The sequence below is a fragment of the Dreissena polymorpha genome, chromosome 2, assembly GCF_020536995.1.
Source record: "Dreissena polymorpha isolate Duluth1 chromosome 2, UMN_Dpol_1.0, whole genome shotgun sequence".
Lineage (NCBI taxonomy): Eukaryota > Metazoa > Mollusca > Bivalvia > Myida > Dreissenidae > Dreissena > Dreissena polymorpha.
The window spans coordinates 139,734,665-139,747,469 of NC_068356.1; positions in this window are offsets into that span (position 1 = coordinate 139,734,665).

Genomic DNA, 12,805 nt, shown 5'->3' on the forward strand with positions numbered 1-12,805 from the left:
TGGTCGGCAACACGAGATTGGTGTTATTGGCGAACTTGGCAAAGTTTAAACTTCCTGACGACGTCCACTGCACGGCATTGACTAATTTGCCATAAAACGTATCCACCTACAGTTATAGCTTGTGTTTGACCTGAAAATGCCGTCAAACAGCTTCGATAACTACGACCTGTGGATAAAAGTCGGCTATGCGTGTTTAAATGCTCCATTCGTGGCATTTGGGATACTGGGAATCATAGCCCTGAATCGGACTCGTAAAACGCCGGAAACAGCGCGGTAAGTGATAGTGATATTGTGTATATATGGTTTCTTGTGACTCTCAATCGTTGGCCTCAGGCTGTAGTGAGGACCAAAAATATATATCAATTGAGGACAGCCCGTGAATTATAAAGTGTATATATTTACAAAGTATTTTGCCTTTAAAGAAATTGAGTCGGGTTTATACGAAGATGTACTGGAGACATTATACGCAACGGATAACGGGAAAAATGTTACGCACCATTTAAACATATCAAATACTGATACGTATACATGATAATTGCTTTTGTAAATTTTGGTTTATAACTAGTAGTGCTATATATTTATGTATTATATCAACAATGTTCGCATAAACCATTCAAGTACTTGTTAAAGACCTGCATATTATATAACGTGCATGTATTCAATACTACATGGTGGTTATAACAAATTGTGCTCCGACCAATTATAGCAGCAATAATAACCTCTTCAAATACAAAACCAAATATGTAGGTGTACAACTACGCTTTTAGAATTCTTATATCGAAGAATGTCTTATTTGGTTCGCAATATTAAATCTATGGATAAAACGATTGATGCAACAACGAAAGGGCAAGTAAATACCGTAATTACTCTATGTTTCCGGACATTTAAAAATTATTTATTTAATTAGTGCCCGAAATTTTCGATTTGAAAAATATTCAGAAAGAGCAGGTGTCTGAAAATTTAGAGACAAAAATTAAGGTGTTCGATTTTTTTTTTAAAGGGGAATAAAACAATGTACACTAATTTTCTTGTGATTAACTCTTCTTTTTTGCTTGAAGAAAAAACTTTACAGCTTTGTTAACCCTTGCCTAAAATGATAAAGAACAAAAGTAAAAGCAGAAGACAATCTTCTTCCTTTATAGGACGACACTGTTTCACATGTTGTTGTGTGAGTCCATTATTTTCTAACGTTAAACATGGTTATTTACACGCGAATGTAATGGTTCATTGCCCTCAGGCATATGTCCCTGCCAGGTTTAATTTCCTAAATGCGGTTGTAAAAAGCCATGCAACCGGATTTAGGTAATTAAACCTGGCAGGGGCATATGCCTGAGGGCAATGGACCATTACATTCGCGTAATTGGGTAAATAATCATGTTTAACGTTAGAAAATAATGGACTCACACAACAACATTTGAAACAGTGTCGTCCTATTAAGGATCGAAGTGTCACGAGATACGCGAAAACATTACCGAAGTCCGTAGAAAAGCGAGGTAAAGTATAATGTCCGAAAATTAAGAGACATTAATTATGGACGAAAACCTATATGTACGAAACTTAATAGTCACGAAAAAAGTTTTTGCTAAGAAAGGGGTTGTCCGAAAACTTAGGGTGTCCGAAAACTTAGAGTTATCACAGGTAGCGTGTTTTGAGATCGCTAAACTATGCTTATTCATACCAAATACAGAAGTGGTCAGGCAAGTTATATGGCGATCTGAAAAGTTCGTGATTGCAAGCAAGAGTTGATCCCGCAAACTGAAATCTTGTGGATCTGCAGCGTGTGTAAAATCTAGGAAATATATAGAACACAAACGAAGATAATATAAGAAAGTATTGTGCTTTAATAGGTTCGCAGTATAGTAAATTTGATTTGAAACATGTAGAAATACTTATTAAAAGTTTGTTTAATGGACATAAAAAGGGGAGCGAAACTTCTTATCCAACCCATTCCGTGCTCCATTGCCGCTACAACTATTTTACCCGTGGCTATTCCAAAATCATTTATATATTTGTATCCGCAATCAACCAGTATCAGTAGTAAGACAGTGATTAGAACAGTTACCCGTTTGTAATCACCAATATATAAATATGCATGATTTACTAATAATTATTAGTCTTCCTTTTCTTGTTTGACAGAATCGTGTAAACAATAAATTAACCATGTCAAGGCACAATAATCGCGCATAAAATAAAGACTAGTTTGCGCTGTTTTATCTGCAATCATCAGGTATAAGATCCAATACCTCAAACTGATAATAAACTCTATATCATAGCATTAAATTAAATATGTTGGAAGTGGTTAATTCCCATACAACTCATCATATATTTTAGAACATCTTACCTGTCCTTTGTATTTATAGCTAAAACTCTTTATTTTGATTTACGTTCATACAGCTTAAATAGATTTTTCGTGCCCGTTTTTCAGATTTCTATCTAATGGACTTATAATACAAGACATTTTTGCTGCCGCTGGTTTTTCACTGCGAAAGTTTCTGTCCAATGACACGATGAACATCCTGGTGCAGGTGACGTCAATAAACGATGCATTTCTAGCCTACGTAACGGTGGGAATGATGTCACTGGAGCGATTGATCCTTTTCTATGATCCAAACTTTTATCTCCGCCACTTATCTTCAAAACTGGTAAAAACGATTGCCTACTGCGTGTGGATAGCAGCAACGCTGCTTTATTTCAGTCTCCGGTTTCTGGTTTGCTTTTTCCAAACAGAAGATTTTTCATTGTACGACGTAACTGGCAAGTGTCACAAAATATCAAACAAAATATGGGTATATTGCCGGAATTGCAGTCACCATTTTCATAGCGATACTATGCTATATAAAAATATTTATAATAATAAAAAGCGACGTGAAACTGTCGAGGAGAACGAATATGTAAGTGAAACATTATAAAGCGACGTCAGCAGTGTTTGTGTATTTAGTCATCATTATTTTGACGTCAGCAGGGTACTTGTTGGTCATCAAGCTAAATCTTTCGCACGTCGCACTTAGGTTTGGTCTCGATATTATCACAACGGTGAACTGTATACTAGACCCTTTCGTCTACGTATTCTGGTTTAAAGAGTGCCGGATGGAGATGTTAAAAATGCTATCAGTGTGCCTGCCGTATGTGCCGTCATTGGAGCGTAGAATCGAGAACATGAGAAAAGACATATTCCATATAACTTAACCCATTTATGCCTAGTTGACTCTCCCATCCTTCTAAACTGGATTAATTTATTTTCAAAATTAGGGATGTCTATATATAGTATATTTATTTCTATATTTAGAATATTTCTAACAGAAATTCCTTTAAGCAAACAGCGCAGACCCTGATGAGACGCCGCATCATGCGGCGTCTCATCTGGGTATACACTGTTTGCAAAGGCTTTTTTTCTAGACGATAGGCATGAATGGGTTAAAAAAACGACTTCTCTACAACTAAGCATCTATATATGAAGAGATGACACATCATACGTCATAAACGTCGTATCACGGATGTATTTTCGCTCATGAATTGTCATTACAAAACACGACTGGTTAAACAATGAAACAAGTGCAATTATTTGTCTTTTCTTTTTATATATGATGTGATGTGTACGCGTTCAAAGATTTGTTTTCGAGAATATTACTTTGTCGTTGTTTATATATGGTGAAAATGTCTGTTTATTGTTGTCGTGTTAATAGGCAAGATATACGATATGTTCGGCACGAGTATATCGTGTATTTAATCAAACGCGCAACATGCCACGAGTGAAAATATATTATTTCTATGATCACGAGTGAATTAAAATCGATAATCCACCGAATCTAACAAATTTTCTTTTTATTTCATGCCTTTTTTTCACAGTTTAAAAAGCTTGTTAAAGAGTTTAACTAAATAATTTCGCTGGGATAATGACGTCATTTCGTCAAAAAATGACGTCATTTCACAGTAAACAGTGAAAGTTATCGATAATTTTCACTGATAATTTTCACTGTTTGAAACAGTGAAATTCTCAGTTTTAATTCACCGATATTTCTCTATAAACCACCGGAAAGCATTAAATAAACACAAAAATCAGAAAACCGTTCGGCTAAATATCGAAAGCAATGGAACAAAAAAAAACGTTGCATGCTCGACTCATCATATTGGCGAAGAACTGCATTATATTTGGGCCGTGCTGTGTGGAAAAAGGGGTTTAATGCATGTGCGCAACTTGTCGTCCCAGATTAGCCTCTGCAGTCCGCACAGGCTAATCAGGGACGACAATTTCCGCCTAAACTGGACTTTTGCTAAGAAGAGACTTTCCTTAAGCGAAAAATACCATAAAAGCGGGAAGTGTCGTCCCTGATCAGCCTGTGCGAACTGCAGAGGCTAATCTGGGACGGTACTTTACGCACATGCATTAAACCCCTTTTTATCAGAGCACGACTCAATTTCATTTTTTATAAACCAGAGATAGAAACCTCAAACAAACCCGATAAACGGTATGCAACTCATTTCAAAAGAAAAATTAAAACGAAGAATTGACAATTCTACATGGATAAACATTCATAAATATCATACATGTAATAGTATTTAAAAAAAAACGTACAAGGTTTATTAAAATAATCAATTGTTATAGTTTTACACGTTTGTATATAAACTGTAACTATAAAATAATGTGAATCTTCTTTGGTGATTGATGATAGGAAACTTCACTATAACTAGTTCAGCTATTAATTTGCCAGACAACTAACGTTTTCATGAAGGGCTTTTTAATGTACCCAATTTATTGTCAAATAAAGGGAAGGCAGTTAAAATTGCTTTTAGTTAAAATTGTGTATGAACCTATACATATTGACCTAATTATAATCAGTCTACTAGTCTACTAGTTAAACTCCTTAGGCACATGTTTGTTTTGAACGTATATGCAAACTGGAAACTGTATGAGGCTCTGGCGTCATTAGTTGCGCCTTTTCAAAGCCATGTATTGAATTTCTGTTTTATCTTCAATTGGAACGCTTAATAAAAATTCAGTTAGTTCCATAGGTTAACGTCGGCAATGTAATCGCATCGCACATACGGAATACCGTTAGTGCAATCGTTAGGGCCATCATGGTTACAAGTTAAAATCCAGAGGGCGACAATGCGATAGTGCGACAGTACGATGGCGACAATGCGATAGTGCGATGGCGACAATTCGATAGTACGATGGCGACAATGCATTAACGCGATAGTACGATGACGACAATGCGATAGTACGTTGGCGACAGTACGATAGTTCGATGGTGACAATGCGATAATCATGTCGCCATCGTACTATCGCGTTATCGTAATGTCGTCATCGTATTATCGCATTGTCGCCATCGTACTATCGCACTGTCGCCATCGTATTGTCGCATTGTCGTCATCGTATTATTGCACTGTCGCCATCGTATTATCGCATTGTCGCATTGTCGCCATCGTACTATCGCAATGTCGCCATCGTATTGTCGCACTTTCGTCGTCGTATTATTGTATTGTCGCCTTCTTAGTATCGCGTTATCGTACTGTCGTCATCGTATTATCGCATTGTCGCCATCGTACTATTGCACTGTCGCCATCGTTAAGTCGCACTGTCGTCATCGTACTATCGCATTGTCGCCATCGTACTATCGCACTATCGCATTGTCGCCCTCTGGATTTTAATGTGTAACCACGATGGCCCTAACGGTATTCCATAATCGCACGCACATCTGTTTCACTTTACGTTCTTGTCGGCACACCTATTTAGATTCCTTGTTCGTTTCCATGCATGTGGAAGACCAAACTTTATTTCATTAATGATCGACAGTGCAAATCATACATTAGCCATTAGCCAATAGCCATAACCATCAGGAACAACACAATCATAATTAATAAGAAGTTCATGTCACCGAAGACGAATTTGCCTATGAAAGTCACTTTCTAACAAGGTTGGCGTGCAATTCATCAACGATCGATATTCGTTAGCTCAGGTAATGGAAGCCAACACAGATTAGTTTTTTAACGGTACCCAAATAAGGACGGATTTTACAGGAATTTAAGTTAAACCTGATAATGACATGGTATTGTTTTTCTCATTGACGTTTATTTACTTTACACGATTTAAATGAATGCAACGGTATACGTGCACATGACTACCTCTGTATGGAAAATGAATATCAACTCTCCGTGTCCGTGCTGTGAGATTATTCATTTAAACAAATATACCGCTCATAAAATATAGAATGTTATTTAATATTTCAGCGCAAATTTTTAACAAAAAGTGTGCAACCAAATGAAAAATAATTAAAACAAAACACCATAACTTTTTTGACGCAATCTGTTTGTTTTTTTTTTGGTTGTTGGCTCGCGAACTATTAAGGTTAATAGTTGGGTTCTGAAATTCGGTCAGCATAAGTTTTTCTGTTTACCAAATCACTCAAAATTGAAGGCAAACTGTTGTATATTTTAGGTACATGTACTTTCTTTGAGATACAATAGTTGTACACGTAACCCGCACCGAGAAAGAGTTCGCATAAGAGTATACATAACATATCTATTCTGCATAAAGAAAATAGTCCACTGCTTGCTTCAGTTATAATCGCGAAACACAGCTTTCCTTAAAGGTAACAAGGTAGGTCAGCCAATAGATGCATTTGTGAAGCAGCCGGAAATACACACATACACGCGCGCCACAGCTGAGGCCATTAATGAGCGACAACCGATTCCTTATAAGATCAACGGGGAATAAACGGAGTAAAAAACAATATCATTTTACTAAGTGATCAATAGAATAACTTTTCTTTACTGATATGGCTGGAAACTGAGCGTCATTTAAAAACTAAACAAAAGCAATGAAGAATATAGAACGGCGTAATATAACTGTCTTGGCATTGACTTTTCCATCTCGACTACCACGTAATAGGTATTATGCTCCACATCGAAAGGCAAAGTTTGCTTAGCGGAGTAGTAGCGCATCCCCTTACAGAGCATGTGTAACGGGTTCGAATGCCAGCGACGTCATTGTTTGCACTTTTTTCTTACTATACAATTTAGTTAGTACCATTAAACAGAACAGAACAGACAGTTTATTAAGACTTATACATAAGTACATCGTCTTTAATGAATATAATTATAAATAAAGTAATGTCATGTATCAGTATACTATAGTAGGTAACCAAATCAATATACTTATTTATATATATTAGTAAGTTAAATGACATTTCAGAACTTAATTCAATGAAATGACATTCCTAGACAAAATAAGAACAGAGAACAATAACGATTTTGACAAGTAGAAACATAATAGTAAGGTAATAGGCAGTAAGGACAAACTATTACAAATAATATCAGTGACTGCAAAGTGATACAAACACTTCTTACAAGCAAGTCAAACTATTAATTCAAGTAGTGGTATTTAAAATAGCATTTCGTACAGTTAATGCTTCCTTTACATATTTACATACGTTTAATATTTCAAATTTACAAGTTGATGTTAATAAACTATTGAACTTAACAACCGATGGATTCATGAAATAAAAACGTTTAATGAACTTTTGCCGTAGAAAACGGGAACATGAACAAACACAAATAAAATGGAACTCATCCTCTATGTCCCGTTGATTACAACAAAGGCAATAACGTTCTTCACGGGGGATATTGTTGCGTGCGTATCTTCCGGTCTGAATTTTCAATGGATGAGCAGTAGCCCTTAATTTCACAAAGTATAAACACAGACTCTTTGGTAATAAATCTAAGTAGTTTTCATATTCAAGAGTAGTTTTAAACATTCTATACATATCTAGAATAGAAATTCTATTCATATCACCACACCATTGTTGCTTAAAGGTGTCAATAATTCTGTATTTAAATTCACTTACAAAAGCATGACTATTTGTTATATTTGCAGCTTGAAAAAATAGGAAAATCCGTAATCGTTTAACAATTGTTTAACATTTGTTGCATCCTTTATTACAATCATTTAATGCTTGAATATACACAGTTTGTATAATAATATTTTTACCGTTAATATTTTTTAACCATTACTTAACAATTCTTACATATGTATTTACAAATAATGGATATCTGCCTAGCTCACCATACACTGTAGCGTTACATGTGTTTATTTTCACGTTTAACAATCTCTTGCAAAATTTTAAATGAATGCGTTCAATCTCTTTTTATTTATTAAAACCCCATATTTGAGAGGCATAACAACAAATAGATCCAACAAAAGAATCAAACAACTGACAAAATAATTTCGGCTTAAGATCATACTTCTTACATTTATAAAGTAAAATAATCATAGCCTTAAGGGCTTTTCAAACCAAATGTTCTTGATTTAAAGTGAAACTACCAGTGTAATTCAAAACAGTGCCGAGATAATTAAAATTGTCGACGATTTCTATATCCTGGCCATTATATGTCCATTTTTCATCTTTTCGAATTTTACCCCTTTTACGAAAAACAATTATTTTTGTTTTTGAAGTATTCACATTAAGCCCCCATGTATTACAATAGGCATAAAAATTATCTAAATGGTGCTGCACCTCTTCTGGTGATTTACCTAGTATAGCCATGTCATCCTGCGAATAACAATAAAATTAAGGTTAGTTCGTCTATATTTAGGCCAGACAATGTGCTATCTTGTAAAAATAGTTCTAAATCTTCAACAAACAGTGAAAAAAGAATCGGGGACATTACCTCCCCTTGTCTTAGACCGACATCAAAACTAAAGTGTTCAGAATATGATGTACAAGACTTAACACAAGATTTAACTTTTTCATACATATTCTTAACTATTCTGAATAGTTTACCTTGTACACCAGATTTATACATTTTTAACCATAATGCATTACGATATATACTATCAAAACATTTGAGCAAATCAACGTATACAAACGTTTGTTTTCATTTAAAAAATGCCGCACTACAGACAACAATATATAAATAGCATCAACAGTTGAACATCCTTTTCTAAATTCAAATTGTGCATCTGAAAGTTTAGAATTATCTTCACAAAACGATTCGATACGTTTGCTTAAAATAGTTGTAAACAACTTGGAAAAACAACTAACAAGTGTTATCGCTTATAGTTACTAACATCATCAACAGGGCCTTTTTATGCAGAGGTATTATAACTCTTTCTGTCCACTGGTCGGGGAAAAAAAACAGAAACTAAAATACTTTTAAACATGTCACATATATGATTTGATAAAATATCCAATCTTTCAAGAAAATATTCATTAAAATAAAGTCACTACCAGCCGCTTTATTACTTTATTATTAAAAACATTAAAGATTTGTAAGCAATCCTATCTTATGGTAATTGAAAAAAAAATCCCCAAAATATGTTAACAATGCCCTTAAAATGTAAATGACAAGGCGATTTTGATTAATCTATTTTCACTTGTTTCATATATGCTATCATTCCAATTAATATTTTCCTAACATTTTATGCTGATTTTTGGCATACTCAGTTATGTGTTTATTTACAAAGTGAATCTCGTCGAATTTGATTTTGAGATAACATACTTTTGAATGTATTTATTAATGGGGAACGTTACTTGTAATAGTATTAACAGATAAATAATTGTCTTGTTTCTTTCAGAAGACTGTCGAGTTTTTTCTAGGCCTTAATATCGTTAAACTTCGAGACGGCATACATTTACCTTGCGATTTGGGGCGACGAGAGAGGTGTTCAAATTACAGTAGTTTTATACATATCTGCAAATTATTTTGACAATTATTACAAATTATTTTAGTAAATTGAATCAAGATTAAATACTGCAGAACGTTTGCTAAAAAAATACAGCGTGTATGTAATATTTTGCGTATATAACGAAGTATGTAAATATAACAACAATAACAACAACAACGAATCGTTCCTATTTTATTAAATGCGTCTTGTTCTGAGAAAACTGAGCATAATGCATGTGCGTAAAATGTCGTCCCAGATTAGCCTGTGCAGTCCGCACAGGCTAATCAGGGACGACACTTTCCGCTTAAACAAGATTTTCGGTAAAACGGGGCTTCCTTTAAACGAAAAATACCATTAAAGCGGAAAGTGTCGTCCCTGATTAGCCTGTGCGGGCTGAAAGTAAATCGATATTTCTAAAATATTCATTAAATGTTTTTACCACTTTTTGTGTCATTTCAATATGTCTACTCCGAACCAACCAACGAGTTTCAAATTTCCAAAACGGAATTTCGGGAAAAAATCCCGAATAACATTCTTTCAACACACATGATCCCTATTGTTGTGTCGCCTGCTATAAAGTATAAACTGCCATATATAGAGATTACTTCTCAATCGTCTGGCTGTCTGTCACAAATTTTGTCATTTAGAATATGCCTGCAATAGACGTGTATATGGTCACGTTTAAGGTATAAAAACGCACCAGAATGCGCCAGTTGATGCTTAAATTTGATGGGATACCCCCTCCCATACATATCCCCTCCGCCGCCCCAATGTAAATTTGCTACCGACGCCCCTGTTTAAATGGAATATCGGAACAACGCCTTTGAACATTTAAATACAAGTTAACAAAGTATAGTCAAAATCCTGTAGTGAAATAAGATCACTTCCAACAGCCTACCCGAGGACCGGTTAAATAAGATATCGTATCGTAAATATTACGTTATCGTAACTCGGGTAGTTGCGATTGGATTTACGATAATCGTTAACCGTTTCAATAACCCCCTCGTAAATGTCCTCGTAAATCGCTCTCACAATCTACGATTTCTTTATTGTACATTCGGTTTTCTTTGGGGTTATATTCAAACTGTCATCATCCGGTAAGGTGTTTACACCGTGTTGTTTTCCGTAAAGTGTTGCTGAAATTTGAGAAAAAAGCACAACATTGAACAGAGAGCGAGATGGATCAATAGACGATTTATTGCATAAATCAATCTTTCGTACCGTTTTACAGTGGAATAGTGTTATTTTTCACTGTGTGCAAAGTCCGTGATTTCACTGGCATTGTTACTAACGTCGTCACGGTGCCTATACCACGTGACTTTTTAAGATCTGTGTGGGGAGTAAAATATCAACAAAAGCGCGACGAAGGTAAGATTTTTAAGGATAACTTTTTTAATATGTCACCATTTTTAATGGGATAAAGTGGAGAGCCCGCTCATTCATGAGAGTTTTCTATAGGTATCATGATTTTATAAAACAAATAAGTATTTTTTCAGTAAAGTGCAACCGCGCGTTTGAACGGTAAGAAAAGGGTAGGACCAGTGTGGGGACATTATTTTTTGTTTACACAAAAACATCACCTCTGGTGCAATTAAGAAATAAATTTTATGGGCGGAGCTTACACTATATCATTTTCAAGAAAACTATTCTTACAGTAATATGATCTGTGTGGTATACGTTTTTCAACGGATCTGTGTGGTATACTGTTTTAAGTTTTTCAGTTCTATTTAGTTGTTTTAGAAAATGCTTGTCAACAATGTATTTGAAACTGGATTTTTAAATGCGCTAGCATGTAAAACACATAATGGCTATACACTACGCTTGCACCGCTTGTTGAACTAATACATAATTATGATTTACAGGCATGCTGTACAATCCCCATTATAATATTAAAATCTTACGCTGGAGCATCTTAAATCGATGACAAGTCCATGCTTACCTTAAATAAGTGTACACTTTATGTTATTGTATCAAATTCCATTTTTATTTTGGCGCCAAACACTACTGTCAGGTGAAGTAATGTATCGTATATTATTTTTGATATTATATTTGCTTTAAGGTATGGCTCAATGCTCCGAATGCGGAAAAATGTCGAAGACCAGAGCTGGATTATTTCGCCACATTAGGGGACACGCTAACTCTGGAAACTATGACTGCTGTGGGAAAGCATTTCAGGTAAGATTAAATACCTTAAAAATAGTTACATTTTTTATACAGTTATGCTAACAAACAGATGAACGGATTTTCTTGAAACAACACAAATATACAATATATCTAATTTCTCAGGTTATCATATATTTTGAAATAACTCAATAATCGTCAAATCGTTTGTAATTTAAAACTAACGAACGCGTGTCCTCAGATACTAACATTTTTGAAATAGCGTGTTTACGCATTGAAATGTCACGTGAATAAAATGTTGTTTTTTTTCTCAGGATGCCTACAATCTTAGAAGGCTTCAACGAACAAAGGACCCCAAAGTCACGTGTGTGTACAGTGCGGCAGGAGCTTTGCGGACAAGTACCTACTCGTGGCTAGAGAGAAAAGTGCAAAAAAAGAGGGATTGGTGAAATGTTACCAGTGTGGGTTGGAAGTTAGGAGTGAGAATGACCTCAGAGAGCACGTCAATACCCGCATGCATGACAAGTGTTACAGTAGTGAGGAGTGTTTCAAAACGTACAAACGCAGAACAAACCTTTCTCGATACGTGAGGACTTCACATAAATCCGTGAATACTGATTAAAGATCATTATAGTCTACAGTTTGTCTGTGTAACTTCATTATCGTTTTACGTTATTTTATTCGTTGTTTTACTTTTACTTTACTTTTCAAAATGATTCTGAAGATATCCGAATTTGATTATTTTTTAGGTTTCGTTTAGTTCGTTTGTGTGTTTGAAATCATTCTCAAATAATTGTGCAATAATTTGGATTTACGTTATTCATTAATATATCGCATCTGTGATTTGTATTATCGAATCTGTGATTCTTTTTTAATTATAACTTGATTAAAGTTTTGCGATGTTTTTTCGTTGGTTTCAATTTTAAATACCGCTGTCACGAGATAGTTCGATAATCATAAGCAGCCAGGGTTTCTAATACTAGGGATTTTCACGATTGCTTTACATAATTAACTGCCTGC